General features: G+C 47.8%; 1 long non-coding RNA gene across 1 annotated transcript; it reads left to right on the top strand.

The window, feature by feature from the left end:
• On the top strand, positions 1–23024 carry LOC141153162 (uncharacterized). The gene is made up of 3 exons (XR_012247248.1): positions 1–78; positions 7540–7571; positions 22700–23024. It is a non-coding gene; the product is annotated as an uncharacterized lncRNA (long non-coding RNA).
• Positions 23025–24948: the final 1924 nt, after the last annotated feature.

The following is a 24948-nucleotide window of genomic DNA, read 5'->3' as shown; positions in this document are numbered from 1 at the left end:
CACATGTGGGAGGTGGTAGAGAAGAATTGATGGAGTTGGTGAGATCTTCAGTGGCCCCGTCTACATGGCGCTCTTATGGTAAGGCATGGAATGAGTGGCATAACCTAGTTGGGGATAAATCAGTAGCGGCATCCGACGCTGCCCGTCTGGAGGTCACTATCGAATATTTACTTTACTTGCGCAGCGTGGGTGTTTCAGGAGCCGTTGCACAGAACCGCCTATCTGGTGTCAGTTTTTATTTTCGCCTCTTAGGTTGGAATGATGTTACTAAGGTTTTCATCATCCGCCAGGGTATTAGGGGTTGGAGGAGGGAGCACACTCGTCAGGAGAGCAGACGGCCTATTTCTTTCAGTTTACTTACACGCCTAATCAAGTCCACCCCCTCCGTCTGCTATTCTCCGATCGAGACTGCTCTCCTCACCGCCGCTTTTGGTCTTGCATTTTTTGGTGCTTTGCGCATTAGTGAATTGGTGTCCTCATCTAAGCGCACTTCAGAAGGACTCCAGCATGATGATGTCACCCCTTGTGATCGAGGTCTCCGTATCCGCATTCGGAAATCAAAAACTGACCGGTCTGGTATTGGTTCATGGGTTCCCCTTCTTGCCATCCCCGGTCCGATTTGTCCCGTAACCCTTGTCAATAATTATTTATCGTTCCGGCGATCTGGGGACTCCTTTTTCTCACATGAGGATGGTTCTCCTCTTACGGTTTTTCAATTTCAATCTCTTTTTCGGAAATGTTTAGCTCTCTTAGGCCTTCCTGCCAAGGAATTTGGTACACACTCCTTTAGGATAGAAGCTGCTACTGAAGCAGCCCACGCTGGTTTGCCCAACTCAGAGATCCAGCGCATTGGTAGATGGTGTGGCGCCCCTGAGGGTTCAGTCGCCACAGAGATACTGCACCTCACCCAGAGGTGTGGTGTCTCCCTTCTCTCAGGTAAGATGGGAGTGCTGCACAGAACCCCAAAACACCCGCATTCAACATCACACTGCTCCAGGCCAGCCGGAGGGGCAAGACGCAATGTAGTTTTCTGCTGAGCCCTGGCTGGAGTAGGGGGAACCCAAAGGTAGGGGGAACCAATAGTGGGTGTGGGTGGAGGAAGCAGATACAGGAAGCACTTATACAGTAGATATAAAAGGGAGGCCCCAGAAGGGGACTTTAGTGAGGGCTGTTCAGAGGAACAGTCCTGGAGCAGAGGCTCAGCAAGAGCTCTGCTCCACAAGTTAGGGCCCAGGATAGAGGCCCCAGAGGGGAGCAGGGAGTAGGCTCCGTTCTAAGGAAAGGATCCCAGGGGGTACAGCGCGTGCAGGACGGCACCCGTACGCCCCACTCCTGCCAGGTGTCAGGAGGGATCGGTTGCTTCATTCTAATCTCCAGGGGGTCAGGTTGGTCCCGGATCCGACGTACAGGAAGGACTTCAGCATACCCGAGCGGGATTGAGAGTGGGCAGCGGTGAGAAGGACCAAGTGTGAAGACGGTCAAAGTAGGAACACGAGAAAGTGGGGTTCCGCCAGGCATTCCTAAGCTGCTTGAAGAAAGATTGAAGCCCTGTTCGGCTAGGCAGAGACGCCGTCCCTCTCACCTCCCCGCTTCTGGCGCGGCGTCCTCCAGCGCTTCTCTCCCCGCTGCTTCCGGCACGCGCTCCTTCCCCGGCAGTGTGCTTAGGGCGCGCGCTCCCCCTCTCTTAAAGGGACCGCGCGCGCTGTCCTAAGGAGTTCCCGGCCAATTGCCGGAGGACCTCCCATATATAAGGCACCTCCTCCAAAATGGAGGTGCCCGAGTAAAGTTGTTTGCACTGTGTCTGATCTGTGCTTCAGCCCTCAGGTTCCGCTGCTAGCCTGACTTCTCGTCCTGCCTGCCAGCCTGTTGTCTGTCCGTTACCTGCCGAGCCTGCCAGCCTGCTCATCTGGAGCGCTCACCTGTTACCTGCCTGTTACCTGCCTTGGCTATCTGTCCGCTTACCTGGGAGCATCCGCCTGCCCTGTCTGTCAGACCGCTCACCTGGGAGCGTCCACCAGTTACCTGCCTGTTACCTGCCTCGTCTGTCAGACCGCTCACCTGGGAGCGTCCACCAGTTACCTGCCTGTTACCTGCCTCGTCTGTTAGACCGCTCACCTGCGAGTGTCCACCAGTTACCTGCCTGTTACCTGCTGTGTCCGTCAGCCCGCTCACCTGGGAGCGCCCACCAGTTACTTGTCAGTTACCCGCCTCGTCTGTCTGCTCGCTCACCTGGGAGCACCTGCCTGTTTCCTGCCAGCCTGCCAAGAGACCCTGCCGTCACTTGCTGTGACCACCTTCCTGGTAAACCTAAAGACTGCTACTTGCCCTGCTTTCTCGAACTGTGACCACCTGTCAGCTACCAGAGACTTCCGCCTGCTTGCCGTGTCCATCCGCCATACCGGTCAGTCCCAGCCATCTGACCCGTGGGAGCCACCTGCTCTCTTACAAGGTCGTCCCCAGAGTAGCACCTGGTCCCTCAGCCCGGATCCTCCCTGGTCACGGTGTCGTTAGCTGCCGTACGACCAGGGTCGGTTCGGGTGGATACTTAGTCACGCCCCTCTGGGTCCCTCCTTGCACCTCGGCACAGAGGTTCCACCACCCGGACCCGTAACAACCGCCCTGGGCCAGCCACCGTGATTCCTACCAAAGGGTACCCCACGGCCTGGGGGCGAGTCATCCATCTGGCGTCACGAACAGGATACGTGACCAACCCGCCATCTGCGGGTATCGTGCGCCTAAAGAAGTGTTTTCTGCTCTGAATGTCGCGCCCGCCCCAGAAGAACGGGCGCCATTATGGGCGTGTTAAAGGACAACAAAATGGAGCCTCCCATCGTGGACCGGGTCCCAGAATGGCGCCAAAAGCAAACCATGCCCCTTGCAACTGTGACAGTCCGCATAGATGTGTCCGTCAAGGCAGGAAGGTCGTCACAGGGAGTGACCGACAGCAAATCGCCATGGGACCACCCCCAAAAGAGGAGAGGAGGAGGAGAAAAGGAATGGAGAGAGGGAATGGCCTCAACCCGTCTAGCCAGACCGCACCCGGCAGCCAAGATGGAAGGGAGCAAAAACCAAGCCTCTGCCTCTGGCGTGCCGCTGCACCAAGCCACCCCCTCCACCATGGAGGACGATATGGATAAGCTATCCCCGGAGGATGTGGAGTTCCTCGAGAGCGAGGTCCTCGAGCTGGGCCAGCAAGTGGAGCGAGCCCAGCAGGCAGCGGTTGCCCGGTGGAAAAGTGAGCTGCTGGAGAAACTATCCACCCGCCGGAAAGTGAGACCGGATGCCAGAAGCCACACACCGGGCCCGGCGGAGCTCACAGGAAACCAGGAGGTCGAGGGGAACACAGGAGTAGGTAGGAGAGAATCCCCACCCCCGGGCGCTGCCAGCGCCGACCTGCTCCTGAGCCTCCTGCCCCAGCCCCCGCCATATGCTGCCGCACTCTGGCCGGAACCAATATGCAGCCCGAAACCTCCACCCCCGGGCGCGGAACCTGAAAACCCCGCACCAAGGGCCTTCCCGGAACCCCTGCCTCTGAGCGCTGCACCAGAGGGTTCCCCATACGGCGTACTTCCGGAACCTCTAATCCCGGGCGCTGAAACTGCGGGCCTGTTGCTGGGAGCCCTCCCGCCACCTCCGCTGGAGTGGATCTACGGTGCGCCGGTCTTTGACTGGTCCGCCCACTTTGAGGATCAGCAGCCGTGTCCGCTCTTCCCAATACCAGCGCCCCCGGTTGCCTGTCCCAGCATAACTCCTCTCCGCTGGGGGGGAGATCTGATGGGGCTCTCCTATGAAACAGAGTCTGCCGCCCAGCATAGGAAGGAATTCTGCCGGCGGGAGCTACGGCAATTAGAGAGGGAGCGACGCGCGCGGGAAGCGCGCAGTGACCGCCTGGAGGCCCGCGACAAGGCCGCCAAGGCACAAGTCCGCCAGGTGGAGACAGCAACCCCAGCCCCCATGAGGAAGGCCTCATCGTCAAGTTTAACATCAAGGCTGGGTGGGGCTTCATCCGGAGTCCCGAGTTTAACAGGGACATTTTCGTCAACCGGCGGGATGTGGAGCCTGAGCTGGAAGTAGGCCATCCCGACAGGAACCTGTATCTGGGAGATCGAGTCACGTTCACCCGGCACCATGGTGAGCATGGCTGGTATGCCCTGCAAGTGTACCATGCCAACAAGGACACACCGCTGCAGGAAGTCCCTCGTGACCCGGCTGGGTCAGGGAAAAATGAAGAATACCCCAGGAGGGGTCCCCAGTACTAGGCTTAGTACTGGGACTGTGAAACTGAATATAGTTACCCGTCCGGGTGCTGAGTTTAATATGTAGTTGTAATAAGTTTTCTTAGGTACCCGTAAGGGTATAGAGACAATAGGGAAGAGGACAGTGATCTCCCTACAAACTTTCCATTGTAAAAAGTTCTTAAAGTGCACCCTCTTGGTTTTATACTTGAAACATAGTACCTCGGAACAAAAACCCGTTTGGCGTGGCGGAAGACGAGGTCCAGCATCTGGATCATTTATGCCCTGCAGCCACGCCCAGGGCCTACGTTGGGGGTTTGCGGATGGGTCCCTCATGCTGCTACTGTTGCACCCTGGTGCAGGAACTCTCTTGAAAATGTTTCATATGAAAAGTGCTCTTATAATCTTTTATAATGTAACGTAACCAGTAACGTTTAAAGAAAATGTGCCTCCCATAAAGGGAAGAAATGTTATGTGTTTGTGATCTTATATGCGGATGCATCTTAAAATTTTTGCATGTCATTTATTCTTGTTTTGCTTTGTTCCAGCCCGCGGACGTGCTGTGTTTCACCGGGGGGGAATGTGGCGCCCCTGAGAGTTCAGTCGCCACAGAGATACTGCACCTCACCCAGAGGTGTGGTGTCTCCCTTCTCTCAGGTAAGATGGGAGTGCCGCACGGAACCCCAACACGGAACCCCAAAACACCCGCATCCAACATCACACTGCTCTAGGCCAGCCGGAGGGGCAAGACGCAATGTAGTTTTCTGCTGAGCCCTGGCCCTGGCTGGAGTAGGGGGAACCCAAAGGTAGGGGGAACCAATAGTGGGTGTGGGTGGAGGAAGCAGATACAGGAAGCACTTATACAGTAGATATAAAAGGGAGGCCCCGGAAAGGGAGTTTAGTGAGGGCTGTTCAGAGGAACAGTCCTGGAGCAGAGGCTCAGCAAGAGCTCTGCTCCACAAGTTAGGGCCCAGGATAGAGGCCCCGGAGGGGAGCAGGGAGTAGGCTCCGTTCTAAGGAAAGGATCCCAGGGGGTACGGCGCGTGCAGGACGGCACCCGTACGCCCCACTCCTGCCAGGTGTCAGGAGGGATCGGTTGCTTCATTCTAATCTCCAGAGGGTCAGGTTGGTCCCGGATCCAACGTACAGGAAGGACTTCAGCATACCCGAGAGGGATTGAGAGTGGGCAGCGGTGAGAAGGACCAAGTGTGAAGATGGTCAAAGTAGGAACACGAGAAAGTGGGGTTCTGCCAGGCATTCCTAAGCTGCTTGAAGAAGGATTGAACCCCTGTCCGATGAACGCGGCGCGACGATGGAGGCCTTCACCTGTAAAGTGCACTTGTGAATTGCCTAAGAACTGTAAGTAAAATCTTGGACGACTGCATCGAATAGCCTCTGACTGTTTCTTCACCGGCGCCATTCTTCCTCCCCGCACTACAACGCCCAGCGCACCATTCATCCATTTTACACTGCCCTGAGGCCCGCTCCGCCTGTGAGGAGCCGTACCATCTTTAGCTGCCCTGACATCTGCCTCAGAGGACAGTTGCAGCGCTGGTGATCCTCACCAGACACCACAGGTGGCGTCACGAACTCTCTGAACTTTTTACTAATAAGTGATACCCCTTTGTGCACTGACCGCCCTGGGCCAGCCACCGTGATTCCTCCCAAAGGGTACCCCACGGCACTGGGGGCAAAGTCAATGGTGTTTCTCCGTTTTGCAAGATGACTTGCAAGTGTCTGCTGTGTGGTGCCCTGGAGTCGCAGATTGGAGCAGGAAGCTGCTGTAGAAGAAGAGTGGACGGATCATCACTCCAGGATTTGAATTCTGAAGACTTTCCTTTTGGAAAACTGTGACAGTGTAAGAATATTGTTTTGAAAAATAAATAAATAATTATTTATATATTAATCATGTTGGGAGTAGTGAGCATATAAGGACAGATAGCCCCATATTCTGTGCACAGTGGCTGCTAGTGACATGCACTAGCCTGGTCTGTATCAGGCTGCAATCTCTTTAACATAGAGCAGGGCAGGGATGCCAAACTCAAACACACAGAGGGACAAAATTAACAACTTGGACAAAGTCACAGGCCAGCCGCCAATCAGTATACAGTAAAAATGGCCTCACACAGTCCTCCATACAGAACAGAATAATGGGCCCCACATAGTCCTCCATACAGTATAATGGGCCCCACATAGTCCTCCATACAGAACAGAATAATGGGCCCCACAAAGTGATCCATATAGAATAATAGACCCCACCACATAGTCCTCCATACAGAATAATGGGCCCCACATAGTCCTCCATATAGTATAATAGCCCCACATAGTCCTCCATATAGTATAATGAACCCCACATAGTCCTCCATATAGTATAATGGGCACCACATAGTGCTCCATACAGAATAATGGGCCCCACATAGTCTCCCATACAGAGTAATGGCCCCACATTGTCCTCCATACAGTATAATGGGCCCCACATAGTCCTCCATACAGAATAATGGCCCCACATAGGCCTGCATACAGAATAATGGGCCATTCCTGAGGCTTCTACTGATATTATGTCAACAGAGCAGCAGCTTCTCTTCTGCTCCGCTCTGTTGAAGTGCCGTGACTGCCCGTGTCATGTTGATTGACAGCTGCCTCCCACTGCATAGCTGTGGGGAGCCGGCTGTTGAACAGCATGAAGTTGGTAGTCATGCTCTGTCAACAGAGCAGCCCAGAACATGAAGAGCTGTTCTATTGATATGAAGCAGCAGGATCGCTGGCAGGAGCAGTCCATGCTCTATGCCAGCACAGAAGAGGTATGCAGTTAGCAGCTACCTGCCTATCAGTTCTCAGGCCTATAGTATAAAAATAAAACAGTTCTGGACAACCTCTAAGTTTTGAAAAAAAAATTCAATTCTCTTCACTACAGTATTATTTCCTCCAATATATAAAGTAATGACAGTCTTTACTGCTTGAAGGGCCACAATAAGCGCATTCAAATGTGACATATCAATTGCATGACTGATTTGTGTTATATTCAGTTGTTAAATATGGAACTTACATTTATTGTTTAAATTTGATAGTTGTGTTCTAACCTGGTTATAAATATTACAATCTGTATGTTTACATAACTTTATTGCAGAATGGGGGTGGGGGGCAGAAAGATTTTTTTGCACAGGGGCCCTCTGAAGTCTGTGTCCGCCCCTGACTGTATGAGATACTATACTTGGTTAAGTATGAAAATCTTTCTATTCCACTGACAGCTTTTTCGGTATCTTTTTTTTTTGCTGTGACGTCATGTGACGTTTTGCCACGCCAGCTAATCAAAAGAAGAACCACAGACGCCGTCAGGTAACAGTCAGTTCTCAGGTCTATGGGTGTAACTATAATGTGTGCAGAGGTTGCAATGACACCCGTGCCCTTGAGCCTAGGGGGGGGGGGGGGGCCGAAAAATCCCTTTGGTCCATATGAAAAGACCAATACTGTTAAAGACCTGTGATAGTTGGGGGCCCTGTTGAAGATTTTGCATTGGGGCCCAAGAGGTTGAAGTTACGAGACTTCTGAGGGCTCTCATACAGTGGGGAAAAAAAGTATTTAGTCAGCCACCAATTGTGCAAGTTCTCCCACTTAAAAAGATGAGAGAGGCCTGTAATTGACATCATAGGTAGACCTCAACTATGAGAGACAAAATGAGAAAACAAATCCTGCAAACCACATTGTTTGATTTGGAAAGAATTTTTTTTTCAAATTTTGGTGGAAAATAAGTATTTGGTCACCTACAAACAAGCAAGATTTCTGGCTCCCACAGACCTGTAACTTCTTTAGGAGGCTCCTCTGTCCTCCACTCATTACCTGTAGTACTGGCACCTGTTTGAACTTGTTATCAGTATAAAAGACACCTATCTGCAAACTCAAACAGTCACACTCCAAACTCCACTATGGTGAAGACCAAAGAGCTGTCGTAGGACACCAGAAACAAAATTGTAGCCGTGCACCAGGCTGAGAAGACTGAATGTGCAATAGGCAAGCAGCTTGGTGTGAAGAAGTCAACTGTGGGAGCAATAATTAGAAAATGGAAGACATACAAAACCACTGATAATCTCCCTCGATCTGGGGCTCCACACAAGGTCTCACCACGTGGGGTCAAAATGATCTCAAGGGCGGTGAGCAAAAATCCCAGAACCACACGGGGGGACCTAGTGAATGACCTGCAGAGAGCTGGGACCAACGTTACACAGGGTACCATCAGTAACACACTACACCGCCAGGGACTCAGATCAGATCCTGCAGTGTCAGACGTGTCCCTCTGCTTAAGCCATTACATGTCCGGGCCCGTCTGAAGTTTGTTAGGGAGCATTTGGATGATCCAGAAGAGTATTGGGAGAATGCCATAAATAGAGATGAGCGTTGTTCGACTCGAACTGTTCGCCAATCTCAAATTCGAGCTGTTTTGGGCGGTGTTCGAGCAGTTCGGCGAACACGAACGATTTGAGAAAAATTCGGCTGTTCGAGGTTATGTTCGATAACTGTTCGTGCACCAAAATCATAACTGGATTTTTTCTCAGTAATGATGAAAATTAATGTTAATACGCAGTTTGACTGTACAGCGGGGTGGGGGGAGGGGCAGGGGATGGATCTCTGCAGGAATAATGAAGATCTCCATTTTTTTTTCTCTTTCCCGCATTTACAGTGGGGAGGTGCAATCTGTCAGCCTATCAGCAGCGCACACACGGAGCGAAGTGCTTTTTTTCACACAAGCAAGGGCATGTGTCATTAGCAGTGTATGTCACATGTCCTTGCCCTATAAGACCAAGCCATTTTCCCCGTCGCCACCATTTTCTCACTGCTGCAGCTGCGTGTTAGACGGCATCGCTGTTGCTGTGTGCGCTATACCTTGTTAATTTCAAGCCAATTTTCGCACAAATCTACAGATAGCTTGGGAGTAGGGAATAGTTGTGATTGCAGTCCTTTTAAGGACTAGGTTACAGCATTTCCTACGACTTTTATCAGGCAGGTCTGTGCTCTTAAATAGATAGATTGTGGGAGTATAGACTAATTGTAATTGCAGTCCTTTTCAGGACTAGGTTACATCAGTTCCTATCAGTTTTTGCCAGGCAGGTCTGTGCCAGTGCTGTGCAAGTTTTTTTCACAGCATTTGGCTGAATCTAGCAAAGCTAATCCTTTTTGGCCTATTGCAGAGTGTGTTAGTCAGTGGAGTAGCCTATCTGTGTTGCAAGATATACCACCTGTGTATAGAATACCAATTTTTTTACTGCACCTAGTGAAGTAAAATCTTTTGGGCATAGCATCATTCTATTAGTCCATCTATACTGACCTCCACCAGGTTGCAAATTGAATATAATTTTTATCTGCATCTACCTCTGAAAAAATATTTGGGCTTCTAGCTGTGTGTGGGACTTGTTCTATTAGTCCATCTATACTGACCTCCATCAGGTTGCAAACTGAATATAATTTTTTTCTGCATCTAGCTCTGAAAAAATATTTGGCCTTCTAGCAGTGTGTGGGACTTTCTCTATTAGTCCATCTATACTGACCTCCATCAGGTTGCAAATTAAAAATAATTTTTATCTGCATCTAGCTCTGAAAAAATATTTGGCCTTCTAGCAGTGTGTGGGACTTTCTCTATTAGTCCATCTATACTGACCTCCATCAGGTTGCAAATTCAAAATAATTTTTTGTCTGCATCTAGCTCTGAAAAAATATTTGGCCTTCTAGCAGTGTGTGGGACTTTCTCTATTAGTCCATCTATACTGACCTCCATCAGGCTGCAAATTAAAAATAATTTTTATCTGCATCTACCTCTGAAAAAATATTTGGCCTTCTAGCTGTGTGTGGGACTTGTTCTATTAGTCCATCTATACTGACCTCCATCAGGTTGCAAACTGAATATAATTTTTTTCTGCATCTAGCTCTGAAAAAATATTTGGCCTTCTAGCAGTGTGTGGGACTTGTTCTATTAGTCCATCTATACTGACCTCCATCAGGTTGCAAATTCAAAATATTTTTTTGTCTGCATCTAGCTCTGAAAAAATATTTGGCCTTCTAGCAGTGTGTGGGACTTTCTCTATTAGTCCATCTATACTGACCTCCATCAGGCTGCAAATTAAAAATAATTTTTATCTGCATCTACCTCTGAAAAAATATTTGGGCTTCTAGCTGTGTGTGGGACTTGTTCTATTAGTCCATCTATACTGACCTCCATCAGGTTGCAAACTGAATATAATTTTTTTCTGCATCTAGCTCTGAAAAAATATTTGGCCTTCTAGCAGTGTGTGGGACTTTCTCTATTAGTCCATCTATACTGACCTCCATCAGGTTGCAAATTAAAAATAATTTTTATCTGCATCTAGCTCTGAAAAAATATTTGGCCTTCTAGCAGTGTGTGGGACTTTCTCTATTAGTCCATCTATACTGACCTCCATCAGGTTGCAAATTAAAAATAATTTTTTGTCTGCATCTAGCTCTGAAAAAATATTTGGCCTTCTAGCAGTGTGTGGGACTTTCTCTATTAGTCCATCTATACTGACCTCCATCAGGTTGCAAATTCAAAATAATTTTTTTCTGCATCTACCTCTGAAAAAATATTTGGGCTTCTAGCTGTGTGTGGGACTTGTTCTATTAGTCCATCTATACTGACCTCCATCAGGTTGCAAACTGAATATAATTTTTTTCTGCATCTAGCTCTGAAAAAATATTTGGCCTTCTAGCAGTGTGTGGGACTTTCTCTATTAGTCCATCTATACTGACCTCCATCAGGTTGCAAATTAAAAATAATTTTTTGTCTGCATCTAGCTCTGAAAAAATATTTGGCCTTCTAGCAGTGTGTGGGACTTTCTCTATTAGTCCATCTATACTGACCTCCATCAGGTTGCAAATTAAAAATAATTTTTTGTCTGCATCTAGCTCTGAAAAAATATTTGGCCTTCTAGCAGTGTGTGGGACTTTCTCTATTAGTCCATCTATACTGACCTCCATCAGGCTGCAAATTAAAAATAATTTTTTTCTGCATCTACCTCTGAAAAAATATTTGGGCTTCTAGCTGTGTGTGGGACTTGTTCTATTAGTCCATCTATACTGACCTCCATCAGGTTGCAAACTGAATATAATTTTTTTCTGCATCTAGCTCTGAAAAAATATTTGGCCTTCTAGCAGTGTGTGGGACTTTCTCTATTAGTCCATCTATACTGACCTCCATCAGGTTGCAAATTAAAAATAATTTTTATCTGCATCTAGCTCTGAAAAAATATTTGGCCTTCTAGCAGTGTGTGGGACTTTCTCTATTAGTCCATCTATACTGACCTCCATCAGGTTGCAAATTAAAAATAATTTTTTGTCTGCATCTAGCTCTGAAAAAATATTTGGCCTTCTAGCAGTGTGTGGGACTTTCTCTATTAGTCCATCTATACTGACCTCCATCAGGTTGCAAATTCAAAATAATTTTTTGTCTGCATCTAGCTCTGAAAAAATATTTGGCCTTCTAGCAGTGTGTGGGACTTTCTCTATTAGTCCATCTATACTGACCTCCATCAGGCTGCAAATTAAAAATAATTTTTATCTGCATCTACCTCTGAAAAAATATTTGGCCTTCTAGCTGTGTGTGGGACTTGTTCTATTAGTCCATCTATACTGACCTCCATCAGGTTGCAAACTGAATATAATTTTTTTCTGCATCTAGCTCTGAAAAAATATTTGGCCTTCTAGCAGTGTGTGGGACTTTCTCTATTAGTCCATCTATACTGACCTCCATCAGGTTGCAAATTAAAAATAATTTTTTGTCTGCATCTAGCTCTGAAAAAATATTTGGCCTTCTAGCAGTGTGTGGGACTTTCTCTATTAGTCCATCTATACTGACCTCCATCAGGTTGCAAACTGAATATATTTTTTTTCTGCATCTACCTCTGAAAAAATATTTGGGCTTCTAGCTGTGTGTAGGACTTGTTCTATTAGTCCATCTATACTGACCTCCATCAGGTTGCAAACTGAATACAATTTTTTTCTGCATCTACCTCTGAAAAAATATTTGGGCTTCTAGCTGTGTGTGGGACTTGTTCTATTAGTCCATCTATACTGACCTCCATCAGGTTGCAAATTGAATATAATTTTTTTCTGCATCTAACCCAGCCAATAGTTTTGGCCTAATACCACAGTTTGGCCACTCAGCTCTGCTCGGTTCCCATCCATTGTTTTTTTGTGCAAACAACTCCAGAGTTGTGAATTAGTTAACCACCAAAATGAGTGGAAAAAGGCCTGCTGCTGGTGGAAAGGGGAATAGGCGTGTTGGGAAGGGGAAAAAAGGTTGTGTCCGTGGGGTAGGTGTTAAAGCAACAGTAACATCTGCAGAAGAAAGACCATCTTCCAGCCAAACTAAAATGTCTACTTCTTTTAGCGGACAATGTGATAAGATCCCTTTCTTACGGCCACGCCAATCGCTACAAATTCCAGATGAGGCACAAAAACAGCAGGTGCTTCAACGGATATCAAGTGCTCCTTTAAGTGGGCTCTCCTCCACATCAACTTCAACATCACAAATACTCCAGTCCTCAAAGGTGTCACCCCAATCGCACTTGCTTCCTCACAGCTCCCAAATCTCCAGCTGCCCGTCTGAGTTTGAGGTAGAACAGATGGTTGAGTCTGCAGAGCTGTTTACTCATACTATAGCCTGGGAATCAGAGGTCGACTCCAGCGCTTCTGTGAATCCAGACGAGGAAATGATCTGCACTGATGCCCAGAATCTTTATGAGTCGGATCCAGGACCAGACGCAGAAGGTTCTGACCATAATGTAGACCCTCATTCCCAAACTGTAACTCCTGTTGGTGGAGACAATGAGGAAGACGACGATGAGACTCAAATACCTGATTGGAGCGACAACTTTAGTTTTTTGTCAGGGCAGGAACAGGTTGGCTCTGAGGACGACGGGTGTGATAACGCACAGGGTGATGATGATGAGGTTGGAGATCCCACTTACAGTCAACCCACAGTCAGCCAAGAGATGAGGTCAGCAGAGGAGGTGGAGGAAGATGCTAGTGACGACGAGGTCAGGTTGTGCCTTCCTGGACAGAGACATAGTACTGGAAGCACGTCAACAACTGCATCCTCAAACACAACTCTGCCTCTCACCACAAGTCGTGGTGGCTCTTCAGGCCGCATGGGTGCTAAGCCTTGCATAGCCTGGGCATTTTTTCAGATCGATAAAGATGACCCAACTCGTGTTATCTGTAACATTTGTCAGCAAAAGCTAAGTAGAGGCCAAAAAATACATAGTTTGAGTACTTCATGCATGAACCGGGACATGGACATGAAGCATAAGTTGCAGTGGGAAGCTCAGTGTGCTACAATGCGGCCTAGCCGGCCGGGCCAACCACCGTCTGCCATATCTTGTGCATCCGCGGCCTCTTCATCCTCTGTGACTGGGGGGACAGCAGTCACACCTGTTTTGGGGTGCAGACTTGCCACCTCTTTACCCGCAACAGCCAGCGTGATTGGCAGGTCATCATTTTCTTTGGAGGTGGTAACACCAGCTGGTGTTGAGCGCTGTCCGACATCGATAGCACCACCTTTGGATCAAGGCAACCTAACATGTCCGCCTGCATCTTCCTCACAGACCGGCAGTTTGCCGGGGACACCCTTATCAACCCCGTCTAAGCACAATAGCCAGCCCTCGGTCCCTCAGATGTGGACAAGTAAAAGACCATTTCCTCCTAGCCATGAGAAAGCTAAGAGGTTGAATTTCACCATCTGCAAGCTCTTGGCTACAGAAATGCTGCCTTTCCACCTGGTGGACACAGAGGATTTTCGAGACCTTATGTCCGTCGCAGTGCCCCAGTACCAGATGCCCAGTCGGCACTACTTCTCAAAGAAAGGTGTGCCTGCGCTCCACCAGCATGTCGCACACAACATCACCGCTTCTTTGAGAAACTCTGTGTGTGACAGGGTGCATTTCACCACAGACACTTGGACGAGTAGGCATGGACAGGGGCGTTACATGTCGCTGACTGGGCACTGGGTAACTATGGTGACAGCAGGACAAGGGGCTGCTGTCCAAGTCTTGCCGTCCCCACGAGTTGTGCGTCAATCCTCTTTATGTCAAAGTTCCTCCACTGCTTCTGCCTCCTCAACCTCCTCTCGGTCTTCCACCTGCACCCAAAGCCTGTCTGGTCATGCCACAAGCTTTCTAACTGCGCAGAAGGGATCCTGCACACCTCCTTACTATGCTGGCAGTAGGGCTCAACGTCATCAGGCGGTTTTTACTTTGAAATGTCTGGGAAATGTGAGTCACACAGCTGAGGAGTTGTGGTCAGCTCTGGAGAACCAATTTCATGAATGGTTGTCTCCACTGGACCTGAAACCTGGGAAGGCCGTGTGCGACAATGCTGCAAACCTGGGTGCGGCCCTTCGCCGGGGCAATGTCACACACGTGCCTTGTATGGCTCACGTGTTGAACCTGGTTGTCCAGCAATTTTTAGCCCACTATCCCAGACTAGATGGCCTTCTGCAGAGGGCACGGTCGCTGTGTGCTCACTTCCGCCGTTCGCATCCCGCAGCTCAGCGACTTACATCTCTACAGAAGTCGTTGGGCCTGCCACTTCACCGGCTAAAATGCGATGTGCCTACCCGGTGGAATTTAACTCTGCACATGTTGCAGCGACTGTGGCAGCACCGACAAGCCCTGGTGCAATACGTTCTGACGTATAGCCTGGGCCAACGAGATCCAGAGGTGGGGCAAATCACGCTGGAGGAGTGGTCTCAGATCAGGGACCTATGCACCCTTCTGCACAGTTTTGAAATGGCGACGAAGATGTTTAGTGCTGACGATGCCATTATCAGCATGACTATTCCGGTGATTTACATGCTGGAGCACATGTTAAACAGAATTCGGAGTCAGGTGGTGGCACAAGAGGAGGTGGAGGAAGTAGAGGAGGAGGAGTTGTATGCGGAAGGGCTAACATCTGCAAGGTCCAGACGGTCGGCAGCACCAAGCCGGCAGGCATGTGAGGGTGGGGGAGATGGTTTTACCAGGGCGCATGGTAGCAGCCAAACTAGTGAGGAAGGTGCAGGAGCCCAGGAAGAAGTGGAGGACGAACTGGTGGAAGACTCATCAGATGAGGGAGACCTTGATCACATTTCTGTTGTGCGAGGTTGGGGGGAGAGGACAGAGGAAGGAAGCATGATTGTTACCTCGCCACCAACACAACAGGGACTTGGTGCTCCTGGATGCGCAACACACATGAGTGCCTTCTTGCTGCACTACCTGCAACATGACCCTCGAATTGTGAGAATTAGAAATAATCCTGACTACTGGGTTGCCACACTGTTAGATCCCCGGTACAAAAGTAAATTTGCAGAAATTATTCCTGCCATAGAAAGGGATGCACGCATGCAGGAGTATCAGCAGAGACTGTTGCAGAATCTTACATGTGCTTTTCCACAGAACACCAGTGGTGCACGTAGTGAATCTCACAGTTCCAACTTGCCAACCGTGGGACCGTCAAGTGTTCAGCACTCAAACCGTAACAGAACCACAGTATCTGCTGGTAACATCAATTTTGCGGAATCATTTCACCACTTTTTTAGCCCATCCTTTGCAAGGCCACAGGAGACAAGAAGTCTGACACATAGTCAACGCCTAGAGACGATGGTACAGGAGTAAACATTGAAGACATGACTGTGTCACTGGACCCTTGCTCTTTTTGGGCTTCCAATCTGGATAAATGGCCAGAGCTAGCCACTTACGCCTTGGAGATCTTGTCATGCCCCGCAGCCAGCGTTCTGTCTGAACGTGTGTTCAGCGCTGCTGGTGGTGTGCTGACAGATAAGCGCACGCGGCTCTCCACTGATAATGTAGACAGACTCACGTTCATAAAGATGAACAAACCATGGATCCGAAACGACTTTTCTACCCCTGTGTCATCCTGGGGAGAGTAAAAGCTTGATGATTGGTTAAAATCACCCTACCAACCGTTTTAAGCTTTCAAATTACTAATCATGTTTATCTGTATCTTGGCTGGAAAATAATTTGGGCTTTGTAGCAGTGTGCAGCACTGATTCTATTAGGCCATCTATAATAAGCTCCACCAGATTTAAAATTACTAATCATGTTTATCTGTATCTTGACTGGAAAATAATTTGGGCTTTGTAGCAGTGTGCAGCACTGATCCTATTAGGCCATCTATACTAAGCTCCACCAGATTTAAAATTAATAATAATTTTTAGCTGCATCTAGCCCGGAAAATAATTTTGGGGCTCCGAGATGCGCAAGACACATAAGTGCCTTCTTGCTGCACTACCTGCAACATGACCCTCATATTGTCAGAATTCAAAGTAATCATGTCTACTGGGTTGCCACACTCTTAGATCCCCCAAACTTTTCGATCAACCTTTTCATTTTAATAAAGACCAAAAAAATGGTCATTTTTGAAATTATAAGCATTAGCAGGTTATTAGAAACTGAAATCAAACAGTTTTCAACTGAAAACTTTATTCTAGGTGATGTTACATTTTCACATAGGACCCCTTGTTCGAAAGGAGCTTCTGAACTCTCTCGTCCATTGAATTTGTCAGGTTTTGGATGGTTTCTGCTTCAATTGTTTTGCATGAGGACAGAATACCCTCCCAGAGCTGTTGCTTAGATGTGAACTGCCTCCCGCCATCATAGACACTCCTTTTGATGATGCTCCAGAGGTTCTGAATGGGGAAGAGGTCAGGGGAGCATGGGTGTCACACCATAAGTTTGTCCCCTTTTATGCCCATATCAGCCAGAGATGCAGATGTTTTATGTGCAGCATGAGATGGTGCATTATCATGCAAAAAAATGATCTTGCTGTGAAATACACGGTTCTTCTTCTTGAACCATGGCAGGAAGTACTGTTTGAGAAAATCCACATACATTATGGAGTTCATCTTTAGCGCCTTCAGGGATCCTAAAGGGGCCGACAATCTCTCTCCCCATGATTCCAGCCCAAAACATTACTCCACCTCCTCCTTGTTGGCGCTGTAGCCGTGTTTGCGTGGGGTGTCCATCAACCAGCCATCCTCCACTCCATCCATCTGGACCATCGAGCGCTGCACGGCACTCATCCGTGAACAAAACAGTTTTGAAATCAGTCTTCATGTAATGTTTGGCCCACTGGAGCCGTTTCTGCTTGTGTGAAGTGGATAGAGGAGGTCGACAGGATGGCGTATGCACAGCTGCAAACCTCTGAAGGACCCTGCATCTTGTTGTTCGGGGGACGTTGGAGGCACCAGCAGCTTCAAAAACTTGTCTACTGCTATGACAAGGCTTTTTTGCCGCTGCTCTTTTAACCTGACGTAATTGCCTGTAGGAAAGAGTCCTCAATTTGCCCTTATCAGCACGCACACGTGTGTACTGTGAATCAGCTACATACTTCTTGATTGCCAAGACACTTCATCCTGATCATCGCACAATGTTGATTGTAGTCATGCCTTGACCTAAACACTCCACAATTTGTTGCTTCTCAGCAGCCGACACATCCTTTTTCTTTCCCATTTTGGCAGAAAATGTAGGCTGCTTAATAATGTGAGACAGCCTTCTTAAGTAGTCTTGCCTTTCATTGGACACACCTGCCAAACTAATTAGCACAGGTGTCTGCAATTGCTTACAGTGATATAAAGAGCCCTGACACACATCACCATCAATGAGTTTAACTGACAAACAAACAAATTCTTCCCTTATCACTCCTAAACACTTTTTGCATAATAATTTGGAACACAGTGTACATGTGCTTTTCCACAAAACACCAGTGGTTCACGTAGTGAATCTTACTGTTCTAACTTGCCAACCGTGGTCTGTATGGAGTTGTTCAATAAAGGGCCCAAAATTAAGATAACATAGATGGGGGAGGTCTCTATGAATAGGAATTCCTAAGTATTTGATACCCTGTGAGGGCCAGGCAAAGGGAAAGTTGGACTGGATGGAATCCTATATGGATTTGGGGAGGGAGACATCGAGGGCCTCAGACTTCGCTGCATTGATTTTAAAATTTGACCATGTAACAAAGTGATCTATTTCAGCCATAACAGCATGGATGGATATATGTGATTGAGTGATATATACTAGGACATCATCAGCAAATAGAGAGCACTTGTACTCGGTGCCTCCCACCTCAATCCACCTAATATTGGGGTTATGGCGAATTGATGAGAGCAGGTGCTCCGTCACTAGGATGTATAAGAGAGGGGACAGAGGACATCCCTGCCTTGTCCCATTGGTGATTGTGAAAGGTGATGAAAATGTTCTGATGCACCCCTTGGGCCTTGGGACACCCGGAGCCGGACCCTTTTTGGTGGATGCTGGTGGTTGTAGTCTTCGTGGCGGCGACCCGGTTCCGTGGCTCAGGGTGGTCAAACCAGTGGCGGAACTATTTATGTGGTTTTGATGTTTAAATGTCCGACTACGCCACCCGTGGATTGCGGTCAGAGTGAACCGCCGCTGCAGGGCAGACCGCTGAGGCTGGTGTTGTGGGTGCAGCAGAGCGTAGCATAACTCCCCACGGGAGGAGTATAGCCTCAGGGCAGTGTATGCGGAGGATGGGGGTGATGGTGCAGGGCAGCAGCAGTAACGACACGGAGTCAGTGATGCAGTCCAGGGCCTTTACTCACAGTTCTTATTATCCAGACCACGTCTGCAGGTAACGGCTGCCCACGTCGTACTGTGCTCACAAGGTGAGGGGCTCAGACAACTCCCAGATAACTTTGGAGCGCTTCACAGGACCCACCTTTGTGTGTCCTTTGTCTGGCCTTTCTTACCAACCCTTCTGTCCGGCTGCCTCGGGCCTCCTCTTGGTAAACTTGGCGCCAGTTTCCCTGACCCTATGTGGTGCCTTCCTAGCGGGTGTAGCGAGGGGCTGCGCCACATAAAATGTCACAGCCTCCGGTTTCTAGCTGAGGGTCGTTTCCTGCCTCCACTAGTTTCGGGGACCGGTCTCCCCCTTTGGCCTGACCCCTCCACGCAGGTGGATTCGGGCGTGCGGTGGCGACTCGCCCGTCCGCACCCCTGGGATCCCTTCATTCCTCGTTCCTGGAGCCTTCTCCGCTCCTCTTCCTTCCTTCTCCCTCTTCCAGGCCTGGGCCTCTGTTACTAGGCCCGCCTCCGGAGCAGAGATCATGCAGAGCCCCTGCTCCCTGCCACTTCTGCTCAGACTTCTCTGCACTGATGGTGCCCACCTTTTATACTCCCTTCTCAATGCACCCAGGAACTGCTTCCTCCCTGCTCCTGCACTACAGGGTTCCCCTTCCTCAGTGTTCCCTCCCCCCACTCCAGCCAGGGACAGGGACTGTCGTGCCCATCTCAGAGGCATATTGGTCGCCCTGCCCCACGGCAATGTGGTGTAATGCATGCAGGTGTCGGGTCCTGATCCACACTCCATCCTTACCTGAGAGTGAGATATCACACCTCTGGGTGAGGTGCAATACCTCTGTAGCAACCGAGCCCTCAGGGTGCTACAGTTCCATTTATCTTCAGCCTAGGTGACGTATTGTGATACAGGGCCGTGATTTTGGCTATAAAAGGGTCCCCTAGACCCCTACCCCAAGCTTTTTAAGAGAATCATATATGGCGTGCCAGGAGACTCTATGGAATGCTTTCTCAGCATCCAACGAGAGTATCTAATTACAAATTTTTAACTGCATCTAGCCCAGGAAATACTTTGTGCCTAGTAGCAGTGTCTGCTAGTCAGCGGATTATCCCGGCTGTTAAGCAAGCTACACCACCTGTAGTTTGGACACTTAATTTTTTCAAAGGAAATGCTTCGGGACCACGGGATACTCAGTGAAGAGCATCAGGAGGCACCCCAAGGCATAGGGGCTGGGACTGGCAGTAGGATGCCTTGCGGTGGACAGCCGAGCTCGATCCTTATAAAAGCTTTTTAACTGCAGCAGCTTTAGTGGACGCTACTGGAGCTGGAATTACGCGGCTGCTGGCATGAGACTTGCCCTCCAATAGATCCTTGTAAATGGATTTAAAGTGAATTCATTCAAATTAGAGAGACAATTTAAATTAAAAAGCTTAGAGCTGCCTACACCACAGGGGGGCTCGCTCGACCCACCAGCGGACAGGCACCAGTATTGGGAGAGGGGGGCTGGCCGTCAGGGTTCACCGCGGCTCTGGCACAAACCCGGTGACACGGAGGTGGCACGGGCAGGAGCGGACTGAACGTGTCGGCTTCTCACTTTTTGGATTTTAGAAGGGCATGACATGCCTATATCTATGTCTCCCCCTCCTTTTACTCCTCCACCTCTTTTCTTTTCGCATGACTATATGTACTTGTCACTTTTCCATGTGTTAGTTGTGTCTTCTGAGCAGTTTGTCAGCTTTTGGACACCTTTGAAGGTGTTTTCTATGTGTTTTTGTTTGCCTGCCATTGGTTTTAACGGTGTTCGAAGGTGTTCGACGAACAGTTCGGCGAACACACGGGTGTTCGACGAACCGAACCGAACTCGAACACTACGGGGGTGGCTCAACACTAGTCATAAAGTCAGATGAAACCAAAGAAGAACTGTTTGGTAGAAACACAACTCGTCGTGTTTGGAGGAGAAAGAATGCCGAGTTGCATCCAAAGAACTCCATACCTACTGTTGAGCATGGGGATGGCAACATCATGCTTTGGGGCAGTTTCTCTGCCAAGGGACCAGGACGACTGATCCATGTACATGAAAGAATGAATGGGGCCATGTATCGTGAGGTTTTGAGTGCAAACTTCCTTCCATCAGCAAGGGCATTGAAGATGATACTTGGCTGGGTCTTTCAGCATGACAATGATCCCAAGCACACCGCCAGGGCAACGAAGGAGTGGCATCGTAAGAAGCATTTCAAGGTCCTGGAGTGGCCTAGCCAGTCTCCAGATCTAAACCCTATAGAAAACCTTTGGAGGGAGGTGAAAGTCCATGTTGCCCAGCGACAGCCCCAAAATATCACTGCTCTAGAGGAGATCTGCATGGAGTAATGGTCCAACATACCAGCAACAGTGTGTGCCAATCTTGTGAAGAATTACACAAAACGTTCGACGTCTGTCATTGCCAACAAAGGATATATAACAAAGTATTAAGATGAACTTTTGTAGGTGACCAAATACTTATTTTCCAGTAAAATTTGAAAAAAAATTCTTTCCAAATCAGACAATGTGATTTTCAGGATTTGTTTTCTCATTTTGTCTCTCATAGTTGAGGTCTACCTATGATGTCAATTACAGGCCTCTCTCATCTTTTTAAGTGGGAGAACTTACACAATTGGTGGCTGACTAAATACTTTTTTTCCCCACTGTACAATGACCACAGACTACCAATGTGGCCGCTGGATTTGGTTCTGCGAATCGATTCCACCAATTCTAGTGTCGACCCATCCTCCGATGAGTTGAAGTGAAGCATTAGACCCTATGGGGCATTCTTGATTTGTGTGAAATCTTAAGATGTCCGGTCTAAAATGACAAGTTTGCAGTCACTCTTTGTGACCGCACACTTGTAAATTCTCACATAGCGCATAATGCGTGCTGTAAAGATTCTACGGTATCAGAACCGGGAACAGCGGACATGTGACCGCAAGCATGCAATATGCATAATCCCGACCAGAATCCGACTAGATTGTTTTCGACCTTGCGCAATACCCTTGTATTGAACACGCCGGAAACGGTCTAGTCAGGTTCTGGTGGGGAGTCTGCATATTGCATACTTACAGTCACATGACCACTGTTCCTGGAGCTGAAACCGGCGAATCCTCACAGATCAATGTGTGTGCCGGGAGAATCCACAAATCTGCAGTAACAGAGTGACTGTAGACTTGTCATTTTGGACTGGACAACCCCCTTTAAGTCGTCTGTACACATTAAATAGTTGTCAGTCAAACAATGCTTTAGCTGATCATTTGGCCGACAGCCATCTCAGCCGACTCTCCCAGGAGCGCTCATTTGGCCGAATGCTCCTGTGCGCTCTATGAAAATGCTTCTGGCTGACAAGGTGACTTATCTTCGGTAGAACAATGCGATCAGCAGTCCGAAATCTGACATGTGTGATCGACATCCCCCGACTATCAGTTGTCCGCCACCATACACATTAGACTGTCTCAACCCATTAATATCGGCTGTTCGGACAATATTAGTCCAATATGTATGGGGGCCTTAAATTTGGGACTTTTTGTGTGGTTAGAATCTCATTTATCTGACCTATATTGGACTAGGCAAATGCAAACATTCTGGATGGTCAAGCATAATCCAAATTATAATTTGCAACCTTGCAGCAGAAAGATACCAGAATTTTCGGGTAAACCGTGATGACATCCTATTTCCTATTGCTGTCCAGTCCACTCTTCTTGTGTATCAGTTATTGATGGGCTGTATGGTTAATGCATTGTATCCCTGTGTCTATGCATCTTTGTTAATAATGCATCTCGCTCTTATTAATTGTCATACACCCCGGTGATCTCATGAGACATCTTGATTTGTTTCCTCAGTCATCACATGTTTATCAGCAAACAGCCATGAAAAAGAGTCCCAGCAGATGTCAGCTAACTGACGGCTTATATCCCCTCATATTTTGTGTTTCACTGTTCGGAGGCAATTTTCCATCTAGTGAGCTGGCACGAGGGCCTGAGGACTGACAACTACAAGCCAAACAAACCCTGGGCAGTAAAACAAGTCATTGTTCCATGTCAGTGGAGATTGTCCATCCATTCCTCTTAAACAGAATTCCAATACGTGAAACAATTTGCAGGCAGATATGAGCACGAGGAGACACACTGGAAATATGACTTTGTGGAAAACAATAGAGATATGAGCACGTGGGGACACAGTAGCACGAGTTTTCAAAACCTTATTGAAAAAAAACACTCAAAAAAATTTGCTATATGAACATTAATGTGGCATTCCGATTCTTCAAAATCCAAGTGACAAAAAAAAAATGGATGATGCTATATGGGTCTGTTGATATCCCTTCTCATATGACATTCAGCTGAGAAATTAAAAAAAATATCATAAATGCTTTAAAAATTGCTGAAATTATAATATTGGAAATTATGTAATTATTAAACATATTTTTAAATGATTTACACTTTTATTTCTTAAAGTGTTTTATTTTTCTTCATATCATATTGCTATTTTTTTTCTTTTTTTTGTCAATATTGTCTGTAAAAACTTTGCTGTTAATGTCGGATTCCATGTATTATACATGTAAGTAATTTGTGCTTCTCTGCAACTATCACATCTGTTCCCAATTAAGGACATTTATTTTATGATTCAAGATTTACTTTGAAAATAATTCACATTTTTTTCTTTCCTTTTTTTCTCCCCAAAACAAAAATAAAGGGGGTGAAATATCTTATTTTTCAAATGTCTTAGCTTTCAAAATTATCAAATTAATCTGAACGATTCTGAATGACAGAACAAAGGCAAGGAAGGAGCTGAACCTCCCCATCTATGTGCAGTGATGTGCTGACATCTGGCTATCTCCACACATCTTCACATATATTAGCCAATTGTGTCTAGATAAGTGGAGGACAATGCTCTGTGCTGGTCATTACCATTTTTCTTAACTCCACTTATCCAAACTGCTAAAAAGATCCAGAGCCACTGCAGACAATTAGGCTTAAGGGAAGCAATATATCTCAATAAGTATCAGCCAGAGTTTCCCTCTCCCTGCTTGAAAGAACATATATAATTTGATTGGTTGCTGAGCTCATTCCCTCTGGGGAATTCTAAAGAAAATAGCATTTTTTTTAAACACTAACCAGCACAAACCTCCTGCCCTGTGAAACCAAAGGGGAGGTGGAGGATCTGCATCCCTAAAAATTTAGTAGACTTAGTATAATTACTTATGTGTCAATAATCTGAGTTTATTTTAGTATGACAGAAATAAATAGTTACCCATGAATATTTATTTCCTTTTTGTTATAGTACAGTTTCCTTGTATTTTTGTTGGTATAAATAGAGTTTTACTTCTAAATATACAATATGTTCGCAAAGAGCAGATTGTGTGCATCACAAAAAATCTCCACACAGTATGAAATGAAGACACCATGACAGATGTAAAAGACACGGGACAGATTTAGTTTGATGTGTATGCCGCCACTTTGGAAACGCAGCCGCGCGCTGTCCTAAGGAGTCCACGGCCAATGGCCGGAGGACCTCTCATATAAAAGGCACCTCCTCCAAAATGGAGGTGCCTGTGCAAGGTTGTAGCTTTGTATCCTAAACTGCTTCAGCCCTCAGGTCCTGCTGCTAGTCTGACTACCAGTCCAGTCTGCCAGCCTGACTACCAGTCCAGTCCGCCAGCCTGACTATCAGTCCGCCAGCCTGACTACCAGTCCAGTCCGCCAGCCTGACTACCAGTTCAGTAAGCCAGCCTGACTACCAGTCCTGTCCGCCAGCCTGACTACCAGTCCAGTCCGCCTGCCTGATTACCTGTCTCCGCCAGCCAAGTGTACTCTCCAGCCCGACGGTCTGCCTACGATCCAAACCCGCCAGTCTGTCTATGGGCCTGGCTTGCCTGCCTACCTGGAGAACGTACCAGTTACCCGTGGGAGTCACCTGCTCTCATGCAAGAACAGGCCCAGAGTAGCACCTGGTCCCTCTGATCGGTCCTTCCCTGGTAAACGGAGTCGACTGAGCCGCTGTGCGACCTTGGTCAGTCCGAGTTGATACCTAGTTACGCCCCTATGGTCCCTCCTTGCACCGCAGCACAGAGGTTCCACCACCCAGATCCGTA

The sequence above is a fragment of the Phyllobates terribilis genome, unplaced genomic scaffold (assembly GCF_046119375.1).
Source record: "Phyllobates terribilis strain yellow unplaced genomic scaffold, ASM4611937v1 Scaffold_7__3_contigs__length_470593459, whole genome shotgun sequence".
In the NCBI taxonomy this organism is placed as follows: Eukaryota; Metazoa; Chordata; class Amphibia; order Anura; family Dendrobatidae; genus Phyllobates; species Phyllobates terribilis.
This window is presented reverse-complemented; position numbering and strand designations above follow the sequence as displayed.